This window comes from Hyla sarda, chromosome 3 (genome assembly GCF_029499605.1).
Source record: "Hyla sarda isolate aHylSar1 chromosome 3, aHylSar1.hap1, whole genome shotgun sequence".
In the NCBI taxonomy this organism is placed as follows: domain Eukaryota; kingdom Metazoa; phylum Chordata; class Amphibia; order Anura; family Hylidae; genus Hyla; species Hyla sarda.
Genome location: NC_079191.1, coordinates 199,044,698 through 199,061,625, shown reverse-complemented (window position 1 = coordinate 199,061,625; position 16,928 = coordinate 199,044,698). Strand labels below are relative to the sequence as shown.

The window sequence follows — 16,928 nt, the reverse complement described above, 5'->3', positions numbered from 1 at the left end:
CATACAGAGGATGAGGATCTACTGACAAAGTAAGAACCTACGATGTCCTGGTGTCAGACACTGCAGAGAAGATTAAGCTGGAAGACGTCCTGCCGTCTGGCCAGATGAAGAAGAAAAGAAAAGACAACAGAGAAGACGTCACTCAGGTCTCTGATATCATTGTGTTTTCTCCTGACTGTCCCATCAGCTGTAGTCACTTGTAAGTTCTGCAGTGATGATAGGTGATGATGTACCCTAATCTATGGCTCTCCATCTGTAGCAAAACTACAACTCCCATAATGCCTAGGCTCTGCAGACATGATGGGAGTTATAGCTTTATAACAGCTGGAGAGCAACTGGAACCAAGGTGATAGGCTGCTTATTCTTAAATGCCTGGGCCTATGTTTTGTCTGTCTGGCCCTGCCTGTCAGTCACTTATATCTTTGTGTATTCTCCTGACTGTGTCTCATCAGTGCTGTAGTCACTGTTATCTTTGAGCGGCCGAGTAAGGGGTCGCCCGGGATTGGGGAAGCGGGTTGTCAGGGGATAGGGGGGCCCTGGGCAAATTTTTGCACCGGGGCCTTGTGGTTTCTAGCTACGCCCCTGGTTAGAAAAATGTTACTTTGTAACTACTGTAGTCACCTGTATATTAGTGGAAGAGTAAGACTAGGTCCACCATAGATACTGATAAATAATTTTAATACATGCAAGACATCATATGCTGTTTTTGTGGTTTTATGCAAATATAGGTATTGCTTTGCTGAACACCTTAGATTAATTAAAACTGGTAAAAGTAGCCCCAGGTTTATAACGCATATATGTACAGATCATCATGCTAATGTTACTAACATATATGTATGGGCTTGCTACATGTACAGTAGGTAAAATGCACTCAGGAGGTGATCACCATAGGAAATTGCTGGACAATGAGACAGAACTAATGATACGTATAGAAGCACTGGGCAAATTAGGGCTAAATGATTGTTCTGAGCTGAACTCTGTGTTGTAATTTATGAAGTAGAATTTTCTCACATTCTTATGGGGAAGTTTATATTGTATGTATTATGTATTCTGCATTAGGTTATCATTTAATATCCTTTTGTTTGTTAATAATATTTGTATAGACACTTTTTAATGCAAGGGGGTTTAAATGGTGACGTATCGGCCAGAGGAAGTATAAAGTGTTATCACCAGTTTGTACCTTGTGTGTACCGTGTGCCTTGTGTGGTAAATAAAACTTTTCTGAAGCTTTCCTGGTATGTGATGTCTATCGTATTTTCTGACACTGAAGTTGTTCTTGTATTGTATTTTAAGATAAACAAATAAAATTGAAAAATATTAGGACAGACTAAAAGAACCAGTGGTCTTTTTCTGTTAACAATTTTCGATGTGTCTATTAATATTGTAAACTGAAATATTTTATAAAATGCCACTGTCTAAATAGTGCAGTTCTATACTTGCTATAACATCTCCTGGTGTTCTTTTGGTTTCATTTAAGAAAGTCCTTCTAATGTATCCAATCTGTACAGAATAAGAAAAGGAGAGACCGATACCAGCACCTCATGTATTACCCGTGGAAATACACGAAAATGTTGGGCCTCAATCAGATGGCTACTCACCTCAAATAATTTAAAAGTGCTATCACCCAAATAAAGAGGTACTAGTGTCAAAAAGTTGCAGCTCAGTTTGAGATCACTTTCCTTTCTCCCACACATCAGTCACCCCACCCATTGAAACACATTGTTTTCTAACCAGGGGGCCTACAGCTATTGCAAAGTTGAAGCAGGATAGGCTCCCTCTGATCACCTGACTAGTGATGTCAGGTCTCGATGAACTGCAACCTGGGAAATCCCGAGACATGTGTAATTTTGTATGCTGTTAAAAATAAATATTGGGGCGATAATCACAGAATAATTGTGAGAAAACTGTCACACACAGGTACAGACACTATATTATGAACTACATTAACTTTACAGCCCCTGTAGCACAGTGAAATAAAAATAAAAAAATTTTGGAATACCCCCTTAAGTAGACATATTGAGAGAAAAGCAAAAGAATACTAGGCCCCATAAAAAGCACATACCTACCAAGCATCCTGGATTTGGCAGAACAGTCCCGCTTTTGGGGTCATGTCACGTCATCCTAGAATGGTGTGACATGACCCTTCACTGCTCTGCACAGTGTACTATACAGGAGCCAGTAATCATTCTACAGCCAACTGGAAGGGTTCTAAGGGAGATGGGTTACATGACTTTAAGTGGAAAATCAGGAAGTAGCACCACCAGTTCACTAGAGCCTTTAATGTTCAACTGTTCATGCCAGCACCATTAACATAAGGAGTTGAAAATCAAAGCCTGAAGTAGTCCAGCATGCCAGCCAACGGCCTCCTCAAAGCTCAGCCAAGACCTCCAGCACTGAACTAATGATTGATGGTGACCAGACCAACTACTCTGGTTCATCATTTATCAGGTTTACCTACAGTGGGCATCGATTAAGAGGGGTTACTTACAGGGGGGCATCTATCAAGAGGCGTTATCTATAGGGTGCAGCTTTCTGGGAGGGGGGGTACCTACAAGAGGCAGCTATCTGGGGTGATCTACCTAAAGCGGTCAGCTATCTCAGAGAGTCTACATACCTACAGGGGCCAGCTATCTGAAGGTTTACCTACAGGGGGCAGCTTACTGGGGATTTACCTACAGGCAGCAACTATTTGGGGGATTTACCTACAGGGGGCAGCTATCTGGGGGTTTGTTTACGGGGACCAGTTATCTGGGTAGTTTACCTTAAGGGGACAAGCTATCTGGGAGGGTTTACCTACAGAGGCAGCTATCTGGGGGGTTTACCTACAGGGGGCAACTATCTGGGGGTTTGCCTCCAGGGGCCAGCTATCTGAGTGTTTTATCTACATAGGGCAACTATCTGAGGGGGGTCTTACTATGTAAGGGGGAAACTACCTGAAGGGACCTGTTTATCTACTTGAGCGACCTAACTATCTAAAAGGGGGGACCTAACTATTCTTCCCCAATCCACCTATCTATCCACTCCACTGTGTGGGACATCAAGGTGGGAATTATAACTGTTTGGGACACTATAGGTGCTGGACAATTGTGAAGTCTCAAATGTTTGTTTGGTTCTGCAAAGATGAGTTATGGCTGGCGATCTAGGAGCCAGATGAAGAAGAAAAAGGAAAGTGAACAACTTTCATCAGAGAAAGGGCCAACCAGTAAGTAGCTGCACTGTTCTAACTTATATGGTTGTGGTAATGATAGCGGTTGCTGTCACTTGAGTATAAGAGGTCCTCCAAATCTCATGTGACAGGCTGACCACATCATTGCTGTTAAAGAGGTGTTCCCTGAATTTATAATTATTCCCCATTGACAGAATAGGAGATACATCGGTGGGGCTCTGACCACTGGGACCCCAAGCGATCGCTAGAATGGAGAAGAAATGCTCAAGTATTCAGTGAAAGAATAGTGTGCTCAGGTTTAGTTTATGGTGTGGCTAGGGGCATGGTTGAGGGTGTGGTAAGGGGAGAAGTTGCTCTCAACAAAAGTTAGGAGGTATGCAAACATGCAACTGCATTATTCCCATATTTGTGCTTTTTTGTTTTATAAGAAAAAATAACCTTGAAATATTGCTATTTTTATGTGATCTAAGACAGAAAATTAATAAAAGTTAATGGGAGTAATGAAAATGTGTAAAACATCCTGTTGTTTTACTGTTTGTTGCTACCACTCGAGGGTGATCTGAATGCTATAAATCTTTACATTGAATGACAATGTTGAAAGCTGGCAAACAGTGGTAAATTCTCCCAATTCCTGAGACATTTTGTGAACTTAATAGCATTAAGTTTTGCTTTTACCTTAATAAATATGCATAAATGCCTCTACGTGGTTAATTATATGCACAATGTAATAGAATCTTATAGTATAGTTCAACAACAAAAGCAGGACTTTCCTAAGAAAGTGGGGGAACACACATATGATAAATCAATTGTTAAACAATAAGACAGTAAATTAAAATGTACAAAATAGCAAGTAGGGAACTTGTCTATGAAAAAGATGACAACAGCTGTGTTGACATGGTGTTTTTAATCTACAGTGATTTACAGAGTGACTTTATATACTTGAATAGAGCCACCCGTGGAGTAAAGTGCTGCCAGAAAAATACATCACTAGAGATGAGCGAATTTTAGAAAATTCGATTCAGCCGATTCGCCGATTAGCAAATTTTTATTAGTAAAGCATTTTAATAATGTGTTTAATAAAGTGTGAGTGCATGTATTTCACTTTTTTCCTCTATTTTTTTTTACATTTTTTAGGTAGTACTACTATAGACTGTTCCATGATGGGAGTAGTAGTACCTGTTCTAATAAACAGATCACCCTGGGTGTCACTCCCGACACATGCTGCGATCATCCTATATAACGATCGCATCGAGTGTCAGGAGTGACACCCGCTGTGATCTGTCCTCAACTGCAGGTACTACTGCTCCCAACATGGAGCACACTCTGCTCCATGCTGGCAGCTGTACTACTAGCATTAATAGACAGATCACAGCGGGTGTCACTTCTAAAACCTGTTGCGATTTGTCTATTAATGCAGGTACTACAGCTCTCAGAATAGAGCTGAGTATGCTCCATGCTGGGAGCAGCAGTACCTGCAGGTAAGGAAAGATCACAGCAGGTGTCAGGAGTGACACCCTCTATGATCGTCCTGTAGAATGGCGGCTGGCAGCTCTTCTCTGGTCCACTGTAGCATGAATATATGCCGGATATATACCTATTATTCATATTTCCTGCAGAGAGCTGTGATTGGCTGGAACCATCTGGCCAATCACAGCTCTCTGAGGGAAATATGAGTAAAGTGATGTGAATTCTATTCACATCACGGGCTGGCTGGAGTATAGTGCAGAGATGCGAGTGCAGGAGAAAGCCACTCCATCTCTGCAATAAAAAGGATGATCGCATCGGGTGTCAGGAGTGACAACCAGGGCGATCTGTCTATTAGTACAGGTACTACTTTTGTTCCATGCTGGGAGTAGTGGTACTACCTAAAAAAAATTAAAAATAGAGAAAAAAGTGCAACACGCATAAATACACACACACTTTATTAACCCCTTCCTGCTATAGGATGTATGCATACGCCCCAGCACCCGACACGTTCACGTGATGGGACGTATGCATACATCATAGCGATCTCCGGGACTGCCGCGGGCAGTGCAGGAGATCGGCAGCGGGACCTGGCTGTCAATCACTGCTGGAGACCTGCCACAGCTGCCTGAGCCGCAATCGCGCCGATCCCGGCAGCATTAACCCTGTAGATGCTGTGATCAATCCTGATCACAGCATCTAGGGTCTTGACAGGGGGAGCACTCTCACCCTGTTCACCAATGGCGGCGCCGCAATATGATCGCAGGCCGCTGTTGGTTGCTATGGCAGCAGGAGGTCAGATCATGACCTCCTGTCTGCCTGCTACAGAAGCCTGTAATATCCAGCTATACGCTGGATCGCACAGGCTGTGCTGTGTGCAGCTGATCGAATAATACTGTGATGCAGTACAAATGTATTGCAGCATAGTACAACCTGTAAAAAGTGTAAAAAATTAAATAAAAAGTTCTTCAATAAAAGTATGAAGTGTAAAAAAAATATGTAAAATGCCAATTTCCCAATAAAAGCCCTGTATTATAACCAAAAAAGATCAAAAACATAAATCATATACATAATAGGTATTGCCACGTGTACTATAAAACTATAATATAAATTATCCCGCACAGTGAACCCATAAAAAAAACATTTAAAAAAGCGCAAAATATGCCAATTTTGGTACAAATAACAGAATAAAAAAGATCAAAAGGTAGCAAGTGTCACAAAAATGATACCAATAAAAAGTACAGCTCATCCCGCAAAAATAAGCCTTATTCAATGGAGTCGGACGAAAAATAAAAAGTTGCGGCTGTTGGAAAATGAATGGCAGAAAAAGAATTTTGCTCAGAAAAGGAAAAAGAACATAGAAAGCTATATATGGGTATCACCATAATCGTACTGACCCACAGAATAAATATAACATCACTTTTACCACGGAGTGAAAACCATAAAAATAAAAATGTTAAAAAACGCCACAAATTTTCCAGTTTTTCACAAAAAATGCTGCATGTGTCAACAAAAAATGCAGAACTTATATAAAGAACAATATGTCACGAAAAAACTATCTCAGAATCGCTCCTCTCAGAAAAAGCGTTCTAAAGTTATTACCATTTAAAGAGATACATGTTAATTTTTTTTTTTTTTTTTAAAGAGCCTGGTCATTGAGGTAAAAAATTGGTCCGTCCTTAAGGGATTAAACACAATATTAAAACACATTACTAATAAAAATAATAAATAAATCATTATAATCTTTTTTTTTTTTTTTTTACATTTAAATGGCCCCTTTCTACATTTTAACTATTGTTGGCTACATTTTTAGGTCCCTGCCATCCACATAAATTGATCCCTGTTTAAAAATTTACATTACAATTTTTTTTTTTGTCTTTCAATTTTCGGGAGTCGGCAGGGACCAGAAAATTTAGCGCTCAATATTAAAAATGAATGAGGAGTGCATTTCATAATTCTTTTTTCTAGTTTTCGTTCTAAATCATAATTTTTTTTATTTTCACTTTACATTTTAAGCCCCATTTATTTTATTTTATTTTTTCGGGCATTTAGATGTGCTGCCATGAATAATTGCAGGGGTCAGAGACAAGACGAGGACAGGGATCAGTAATATGTATAATACAGCAGGCAAAAAAAGGCTGAGTTTCCCAAATTTACCAAAAATCCATAAATTTATAGAGGTATTCCATCAGAAATTAAAGACACTTCAAATTGCAATTTGCAGAGGCAGATGACCGGGACAATACTGTATGTATGTATTTAATGTAATTGTGAAGGACAATGCCATTGTAATTATACAATATGAGCTGGTTTTAAATGACAAATTACTGCAAAACTCTTCTTGTAATTCCAATGTCTCTACATATGCAGGAAGACATGGATGGGAGCTATAATTTCAGTAGGATGAAAAGGACTTTTTCGTTTCTGTCAGCTGTAGAAGGGAATTTGTAACCATGGATGTGGGATGTGGGATGACCTTTTTATATATGTGAAAAATCTTTTATTTTTTATGTAGGGGATGATGGGAGTGGTAATTCTTGAATTCAAGTTGTCCCCGCTTTCAATCACAGCGGTTGCAGTATGGACCAGCAGGGAGTCACTGAGGCCATATGAATGGAAGAAATAAAGTTTTTAAATATACAGTAGCTGCTCTAATTGGAGCAAATTAAGCTTATGTGAATAATGAGACCACAGCCAATTAAGGACAAATAGGTAATAGAACATCAAAGGAATATAGGTCGAGTGGTTTGACCTTAATTGTGGTCTTTCCCTCCTATTTCCTGTTCTTCCTTCATCTGTCTGCTGTGTGAGCGAAAAAAAAATATATATACAGATATGATTTATTTATCTATATCTCTATCTATCTATATCTCTATCTATCTATCTACAGCAACCAAGTAGACGCAGCAGCACTCCAGCGTAGTGAAAATAGTGACTTTTATTTATCACCAAGATGCAATAGCGACGTTTCAACCACCTCACGTGGCCGTCCTCAAGCAGTGTAAGTTACATAATACGTGCTTTAAATAAGGAGAGACAATGTGACCTCACTTCCTGTGGGCGTGCAATAATTAACATGTGTAAACAAACAAGTAGGTTCACAGTAATGGTCCTCTATACATCCTATGACAGGGAACCCTATTCTACTGCAAAATTAAGTGTAACACCAAACATAGTGTATTGCATCTTGGTGATAAATAAAAGTCACTATTTTCACTACGCTGGAGTGCTGCTGCGTCTACTTGGTTGCTGTATCTAATTGGGGCTCGAGGACCAGGCCCCATCCACAGCTTGCCCCCACTGCATCTATTCCTATTCGTGAGTGCTGCTCCATTTGCTTTTCTACATAGTGGTCAACAGAGCTTGCACCTGTACTTGGATATCATGGAACCTCATCTGGAAGCCATCCCGACTATATCCCAAAATGTTTTTTCTTATACGGATCAGAATGCAGATCGGATTCTCCAATATACAGGCGGTGATCCTTCATTTCTTCACATGCCTTCACAGAAAGATCTTCAAAGAAGGTATGAAAATGAGACTAAACGTCTTTTGTCACTAAATCTACATTTTGTTACTCTTGGGGAGTATTTTAAAGTCAAGCGGATCCCCAGGGGACTACGGGTACAACCCACTGAGAATGCCTTCTTTTTTGAAACGGACTATCGTATGCGTTATGAACAAATATCGAATAAGTACTCTTTGGATCTAATTTTACTGAATTTGGAATTTTTACAAAGAGACATTACTTCTGCTACAACTAGAGTTACAGCTCTAGAACAAACACTAGCAGCTACTTTGTCTGAAACGGACTATCAATACTTCATGGACAAACAAAAAGCCTTTCTCAAGAAATCGGAACAGGAACAACAGGAAGGGAAAAGGTCCAAATGGGCCAGGGACCAGGAAGACTACACAATGGGTCATGTCTATAACTGGAATTCTAAACCTACGGACTCAAGGGGCAACCGAAATCGACGGATCAGAGATCAAGCTACGGTTAAAAATAAAACACAAACAAACCGAGTCACCTCTACTAATACATCAGAGCCTTTTTTAGGACTGACAGGGACTGCCTCCACAGACCCACCAGACGGGGGGGATGCAGACACCATGGTTCCAGCAAAAACAAGGGGACAACAACGGCTGATGAATCAAGTGGTGCAACCGAGAACCACATCCAAGAAAAAATGACTGATAAATCCTCTGTGGTAAATATCTCTTCTACTCCACTTACTGTAGCTCAATTGTCTTTATTGGCGAAAGGTTTGAACTTTTGTCCCTCACCTAGGATGGACTGGTTCCAGTTGGAGCTGGATCTCCTCCTATTCTTCAGGAAGCTTAGGCTTAAAGCTTGGTTTTCTGGAGACTGGGAGGGAATGCCGGCTCTGGCTGGAACAGGTACTATTGTAGAGGCTGTACCTTTCTCATTGCGCAAGTTTTTTGCCACCCGTACATTCGCCAGTCATTGACACCTACTGTAGTAGGGTGAAACAAGAGGTTGAGAAACTGAGGTCTAATTCTGTATATACTTTCCATCCTAATATTACCAAAGATGAATTATTAGCGATCAATGATCTTGTCCATAGCCACAATCTTATCATCAAACCCGCCGATAAAGGCGGGGCGATTGTGGTTATGGACAGATCTAAATATTTACAAGAAGCAGACAGACAACTCAATGATGGTGTTACTTATTTGAAGTCAGCTGTTGACCCAAGATGGAATATTGAGAGGGAAATCAAGCTTGTACTTGAAAACGCACTAGAAAGTAACTTGATTAATAAACCCTTATTCAATTTTCTCACTGTTACACATCCTAGTACCCCGGTACTCTACTTACTACCGAAAATCCATAAGTCCCTAGTGGACCCACCTGGAAGCCAGATTGTTTCGGGCACTAACTCAGTGACGAGCCACCTCTCCATTTTTCTTGATAAGGTACTCCGCCCTTATGTATATAATGCAAAATCTTACTTAAGGGATACAGCTGACTTCATTAATAAGATCGAGAAAATTTTCATTCCAGAAGGGACTATATTGGCATCTCTGGACATAACTAGTCTTTATACCTCTATACCACACACAGAGGGAATACAATGTGTACAACAGACCATTATTGAGGATTTTACTACAGAACAAGTTACTTTTTTGATAGATTTGCTAACCTTGGTGCTTACTAGGAATTACTTTGTATTCAATGATGAATACTTTACTCAACGGGTCGGCACCGCAATGGGCACCAATGTGGCGCCGACCTATGCAAATTTGTTCGTAGCCGGTCTTGAGGAGCAGCGCATCTATGTATCCCACCACTTCAGCCATGTGCTGGGGTGGTGGAGGTACATTGACGATATTTTTATCGTATGGGCGGGCTCCCAAGACCAGCTAGGGGACTTCCATGCATATTTAAACACCATCCATGAGAACATACAATTTACTCTTACCTCTTCCAAGTCTGGTGTCCAATTTTTGGACACCTGGGTAGAAGTCAGCGGTAATTGTTTATCCACTGACCTCTACACTAAGGATATGGACTGTAACTCTATTTTGAAATATGACAGTTGCCATCCTAAGTCGATGCTGAGGTCTCTTCCCACCAGTCAATTACTGAGGGTGAAGAGGATCGTCAGCACTCCTGACAAACTTGAACCAGCTATGAATAAAATAGCAGACAATTTTTTACAGAGAGGGTACCCGAGGAAACTCATCTCCAGCTGCCGGGACAAGGTTAAAGCAACCTCTAGGCATGATCTTTTGAATTCCATTAAACACCCATCCACGAACAAAAGAGTAGCGTTTATATCAACATACAATAACACATCTGGAAAAATATCCACCATACTGAGGAAATTTTGGGTGTTACTCCAGAAGGAGTACCCAAACATTCCTGAATTTCAAATACCACCACTGATGGCATACAGACGCCCAAGGAATTTGAAAGATCAAATCATCAAGGCGGACGTATCCCTGAGGAAACAGACTCAGAGATTTCTGACAGTGGAAAACACTGGCTCTTACCCGTGTAGGAGATGCGTGAATTGCACCTACATGGTGAAGGGCAGTTTTTTTCAACACCCTACTACTGGTATGAAATACAAAATTCCATATTACTTGACATGTACGAGTGACTTTGTCATCTATATACTATGGTGCCCTTGTAAAAATCTATATGTAGGGGAAACGACCTATGACTTCAAAACACGTATAAACCAACACCGCTACACTATACGGAAACAAAAACAAGATTTACCAGTTCCGAAACATTTTCTAGAGGCAGGCCATGGGGAAAAGGACCTAAAATTTATGTTGGTTGATCACGTCCCCCCCCTTAAAAGGAGTGGGGACCGTGTAAGTCTTTTAAAAAAGAAGGAACTTAAATGGATTTTCCAATTCCATACCCTCAAACCAGAGGGTCCGAATGTTGACTTTAAGGTAACACATGCCATTTGTAACGCCTAACTGTTTGAGATACCAATGACACACCCTGATCTGTATAATAAGTGTTTTCTTTGCAAAATGTAATAATATATATATATATATATATATATATATATATATATATATATATATACATATACACTATATCACAATATTAATACCCTTTTTTTGGTGTGCATCTGTTCTGATCCAGGTCCGACATGGAAACCCGACCAGATCTCCATCATCCACCTGAAAACTGAAACCTCCATTAGGATTATTCTCTTTAAAAAAAAAAAAAAAATGTTTTTCACAATTTATGTTGGGCCAAGATGTGGACTCCAATTTAACTAGAGTGGTGTCTACCTATTATGGAGAGCTGGTTGTTGTGGACGGGCTAGACATCCATCAGGTACATTAAATCTCCATATCAGGGGCCGGTGTTTTTTCGCTATATCTATACCGTCTAGGTGGTCTAGCAAAGGTTACGGTTCACTGGCGAACAACCCCGAACATTGGGGAGCCAATTGCCAGTTGCGCTGACACCGTGGGTCCGCTGGGAGAAGTACTGGCAACACAGGGACTATGTCAAGCCTTAAACTGTCCACTTTCCAGCACCTAAGATGGCGGACCGGGAGCACAAGATGCTGAGGCGCAGGCGCGAGCTCGGTCGACAAGTGCGCAGGCGCCAATACCCCGAGAGAGGGCCTGCCAACACCTAAGATGATCTGAAGTCTCCAGCCGGAACACCACGCATGCGTAAGTTGGAATACCACAGGCCTGTGAACCGGAAGCTTGGATCCGGTCACCGGAAACTACTACAGCCGGCAAGAACGCCGATCACCTACGATATTGTTTTTCGTTCCTATGGAGGAGTCAGGAGTATGTTTGAGATCTTTGTGTGCGGGTCCGGGACTGGAGGTATGGACTGATCGACACTGAACATTCTTATATATAACACTGTACTGCATATTAACTGTATATTGTGTGTTAAGCACAAGTGTTTTGTTTTTTTACACTATGTTTGGTGTTACACTTAATTTTGCAGTAGAATAGGGTTCCCTGTCATAGGATGTATAGAGGACCATTACTGTGAACCTACTTGTTTGTTTACACATGTTAATTACTGCACGCCCACAGGAAGTGAGGTCACATTGTCTCTCCTTATTTAAAGCACGTATTATGTAACTTACACTGCTTGAGGACGGCCATGTGAGGTGGTTGAAATGTCGTTATTGCATCTTGGTGATAAATAAAAGTCACTATTTTCACTACGCTGGAGTGCTGCTGCGTCTACTTGGTTGCTGTATCTAATTGGGGCTTGAGGACCAGGGCCCATCCACAGCTTGCACCCACTGCATCTATTCCTATTCGTGAGTGCTGCTCCATTTGCTTTTCTATATATAAATATACATATATACACATCTAAATAGACATGTATATATATATATATATATATATATATACACACATATATACACAAATATATATATATGTATATATGTAAATCATATATCTGTATATATATAAAAAAATTTGGCTCATGTAAATGTAGATGTAAACTTTCACATTAGATCATATATACCGTATTTATCGGCGTATAACACGTACTTTTTAGGCTAAAATTTTTAGCCTAAAGTCTACCTGCGTGTTATACGCCGATAAGCCGCTACAGTTCAATGATTTAAAGCGGGCGCTTTAAATCAATGAATTGCAGCGGCTTTGCAGGTGCAGAGACCTGCTGTCACTGCCGGCTTCTCTGCCCCTACCTGTCCTGGGTTCTAGAGCCCTGCTGCCGGCCCTTCTCTCCCCCTGGCTATCGGTGCCGCTGCCCGTTCTCTCCCCCTGACTATCGGTGCCGGCACCACATTGCCGGCGCCGATAGCCAGGGGGAGAGAAGCGGCGCCGGCAATGGGGCAGCGGCGCCGATAGCCAGGGGGAGAGCAGGGGCAGCGGCACCAATTGCCGGCGCCACTGCCCTGTTGCCTCCCCATCCCCGGTTGTATAATTACCTGTTGCCGGGGTCGGGTCCGCGCTACTTCAGGCCTCTGGTGTGCGACCCCTGCGTCGTTGCTATGCGCTGCGAGACGCAATGACGTCACTCGTCATTGTGCCGCGCCGTGCAGTGCATAGCAACGACGCAGAGGACGCACACCGGAGGCCTGAAGCAGCACGGCACCGATAGTCAGGGGGAGAGAACGGGCAGTGGCGCAGATAGTCAGGGGGAGAGAACGGGCAGTGGCGCAGATAGCCAGCGGGAGAGAAGCGGGGGCAGCAGGGCTCTAGACCCCAGGAAAGGCAGGGGGAGAGAAGTGGGCAGCGATGGCCTCTCTCCCCCTGCCTTTCCTGGGGGCTTCTGCGGGGTCAGAAACAGTGTATCGGGGTATACGCATGCACACACACGCACCCTCATTTTACCACCCTCATTTAAAAAACTTTTTTTACCCAAATATCCTTGGTAAAATGAGGTTGCGTGTTATAGGCCGGTGCGTGGTATACCCCGATAAATACAGTGTATATGTATTTGTCCTTAATTGGCTGTGGTCTTATTATTCAATTAACCTTAATTTGTTCCATTTACAGCAGCTACTGTGTATTTCAAAACTTTCTTTCTTCCATTCATACGGTCCCAGGGACTTCCTGCTGGTCCCAGCTACAACCACTGTGATTGCAATCGGGGACAACTGGAATTCAAGAATTACAACTCCCATCCTCCCTCCTCCATCCTCCCTTCCTCCATCCTAAAGATTTTTCACATACATAAAAAAGGCAATCCCACATCCCTCATCCATGGTCTCATATTCCCTTCTACAGCCTACAGCAACGAAAAAGTCCTTTCCATCCTACTGAAATTATAGCTCCCATCCATCTGCATATGCAGAGACATTGTAATGACAAGCAGAGTTTTACAGTAATTTGTCATTTAAACATTGTATAATTACCGTATATCCCCGCGTAAAAGACTACTTTTTAACCCCAAATTTTCTTCTGAAAAGTCGGGGGTCGTCTTATACGCCGGATATTGAGGTCCGGGATAGGAAAACTTCTGATTATCTGCCCAGGCCGGCTCCCATGTGGCTGCAGGCGGGGGTCGGCCAAAGCAAGTAAAAACGAATGCTGTATACTAAAAACCAGGGGCCCTCCAGCTGTTGTGAAACTACAACTCCCAGCACGGCAAAGGCTGTCCGGGCATGCTGGTAGTTGTAGTTTCAGAACAGCTGGAGGCACCCTGGTTTTTAGTATACAGTATTAGTTTTTACCTGCTCTGGCCTGCCCCCGCCTGCAGCCACACACGGGAGCCGGCCCGGGCAGATAATCATAGGTATTCCTATCCCGGACATCCCTGTGTCCCGAAATATCTTTTCGGGACATAAGGATGTCTGCCGGTCACTTACCATTCCCCGGCGTCCTCCTGCGACCCTCCTTAGGTCCTCCTGCGGTCCGGTCCTCCCTCTGGTTGTACGCACGGGACGTCAGTGACTTCCTGTGCGTACAACCATAGAGGCAGAGGAGCACAGGACCAGGAGGACCGCAGGAAGACGCGCCGGCCGGGGCCTGGTGAGTGACCGGCCATACTATCTTAAGTGATCCGGTCACCGCTCCCCGGTCCCGGCACCTACTGCTATGGTCCATAGGCCATAGCAGTAGATGGTGACCCGGGCCAGAGGAGCGGTGATCGGAACACTGTGAGGGCAATACAGACAGACAGCCTCCAGCCATGCACTGTATATGGCTGGAAGCTGTATGTCTGTTGGGGGGAGCTGCCAATCTAATGTGGGGGGAGCTGCCTACAAATGTGGGGGGAGCTGCCTACAAATGTGGGGGGAGCTGCCTACAAATGTGGGGGGAGCTGCTGACCTAATGTTGGGAATTTGCCTACTAACGTGGGGGAGCAGCCTACTAATGTGGGGGAACTGCTACTAATGTGGGGGAGCTGCCTACTAGTGTGGGGTAACTCCCGACCTAATGTGGAGGAGCTGCCTACTATTGTGGGGGAACTGCTGACCTAATGTGGGGGAGCTGCCGACCTAATGTGGGGGAGCTGCTGACCTAATGTATTGTAACTCCCGACCTAATGTGGGGGAGCTGCCGACCTAATGTGGGGGAGTTGCCGACCTAATGTGGGGGAGTTGCCGACCTAATGTGGGGGAGCTGCTGACCTAATGTGGGGGAGCTGCCGACCTAATGTGGGGGAGCTGCCGACCTAATGTGGGGGATCTGGAACCTAATGTGGGGGAGCTGGCAACCTAATGTGGGGGAGCTGGCAACCTAATGTGGGGGGAACTATACTTCCTACCTAATGTGGGGGGAACATGCTGCCTACCTAATGTGGGGGAACATGATGCTTACCTAATGTGGGGGGAAATACAAGGTACCGTACATCGCGGTAGGAGGGGTAGTCTTTTATGGCGAGGATATCCCAAAATCTATATTTTAACTGTAAAAGTTGGGGGTCGTCTTATACGCCCAGTTGTCTTATACGCCGGCATATACGGTACAATGACATCGTACTTCACAATTACAATAAATACATACATATATTATTGTCCAGGCCATCTGACTCCGCAAATTACAATTTGAAGTATCTTTGATTTCTGATGGAAGACCTTTGTAAATTTATGGATGTTTGGTAAATTAGGGAAACTCAGCCTTTTTTTGCCTACTGTATTATACATATCAATGATGTCTCTGTCCTCGTCTCGTCTCTGACCCCCGCAATTATTCATGGCAGCACATCTAAATGCCTTAAAATTAAATAAAATAAATGGGGCTAAAAAAGTAAAGTGAAAATAAAAAAAAAATTATGATTTAGAACAAAAAAAAAAATTATGAAATGCACTCCTCGTTCATATTTAATTTTGAGAGCTGAATTTTCTGGTCCCGAAAATTGAAAGACAATAAAAAAAATTTATGTTAATTTTCAACAGGGATCAATTTATTTGGGAGGGCAGGGACCTAAAAATTTAGCCGACAATAATAAAAATGTAGAAAGGAAATATTTAAATGAAAAAATTATATATTTTTTATAATTCATTTTTAATTTTTTTAAATTAGTAATGTATTTTTATATTGTGTTTAATAAAGTGTGTGTGTTTCACTTTATTGTCTCTATTTTTTACAGTTTTTAGGTAGTACTACTACTCCCAGCATGGAAAAGACTGTTTCATGATGGGAGCTGTAGTACCTGTACTAATAGTCAGATCACCCCGGGTGTCACTCCTGACACCCAATGCGATCATCCTCTCTATTGCAGAGATGAAGTTGCTTTCTCCTGCGCTCACATTTCTGCACTATACTCCGGCTGGCCAGTGATGTGAATAGAATAGAATTATTTCCCTCAGAGAGCTATTATCGGCCAGATGATTCCAGGGGAGTTACACCTGCTGTGGTCTTTACTTACCTGCAGGTACTACTGCTCCCAACATGGAGCAAACTCTGCTCCATTCTGGGAGCTGTAGTACCTGCATTAATAGACAATTCGCGAAAGGTGTCAGAAGTGACACCAGCTGCGATCTGTCTATTAATGCAGGTACTACAGCTCCCAGCATAGAGCAGAGTTTGCTCCATGCTGGGACCAGTAGTACCTGCAGTCAAGGACAGATCACAGCGGGTATTACTCCTGACATCCGCTGCGATCGTCCTATCTATTGCAGAGATGCGAGCGCGGGAGAAAGCCGCTCGCACCTATACATTATATTGGACGATCACAGCGGGTGTCGCTAATGAATAATTCATTATTTCGAATCAAGTCGAGATTCGGATTTGGTCCAAATTAAATTTTTCATGTAATTTGGAATGAATTCGACTCATCTCTAGACATCACGTTAACAAATAAACTAAGCACAATTACTAGACATTTGTAACAACTGAAATAAAA

At 42.5% G+C, this 16,928-nt stretch overlaps 1 protein-coding gene across 6 annotated transcripts in view; it reads right to left on the bottom strand.

Annotated features, from left to right (window-relative positions):
• Nucleotides 1-16,928, bottom strand: part of COL19A1 (collagen type XIX alpha 1 chain) — a 1,011,804-nt gene that overhangs the window by 350,500 nt on the left and 644,376 nt on the right. The window lies entirely within an intron of this gene.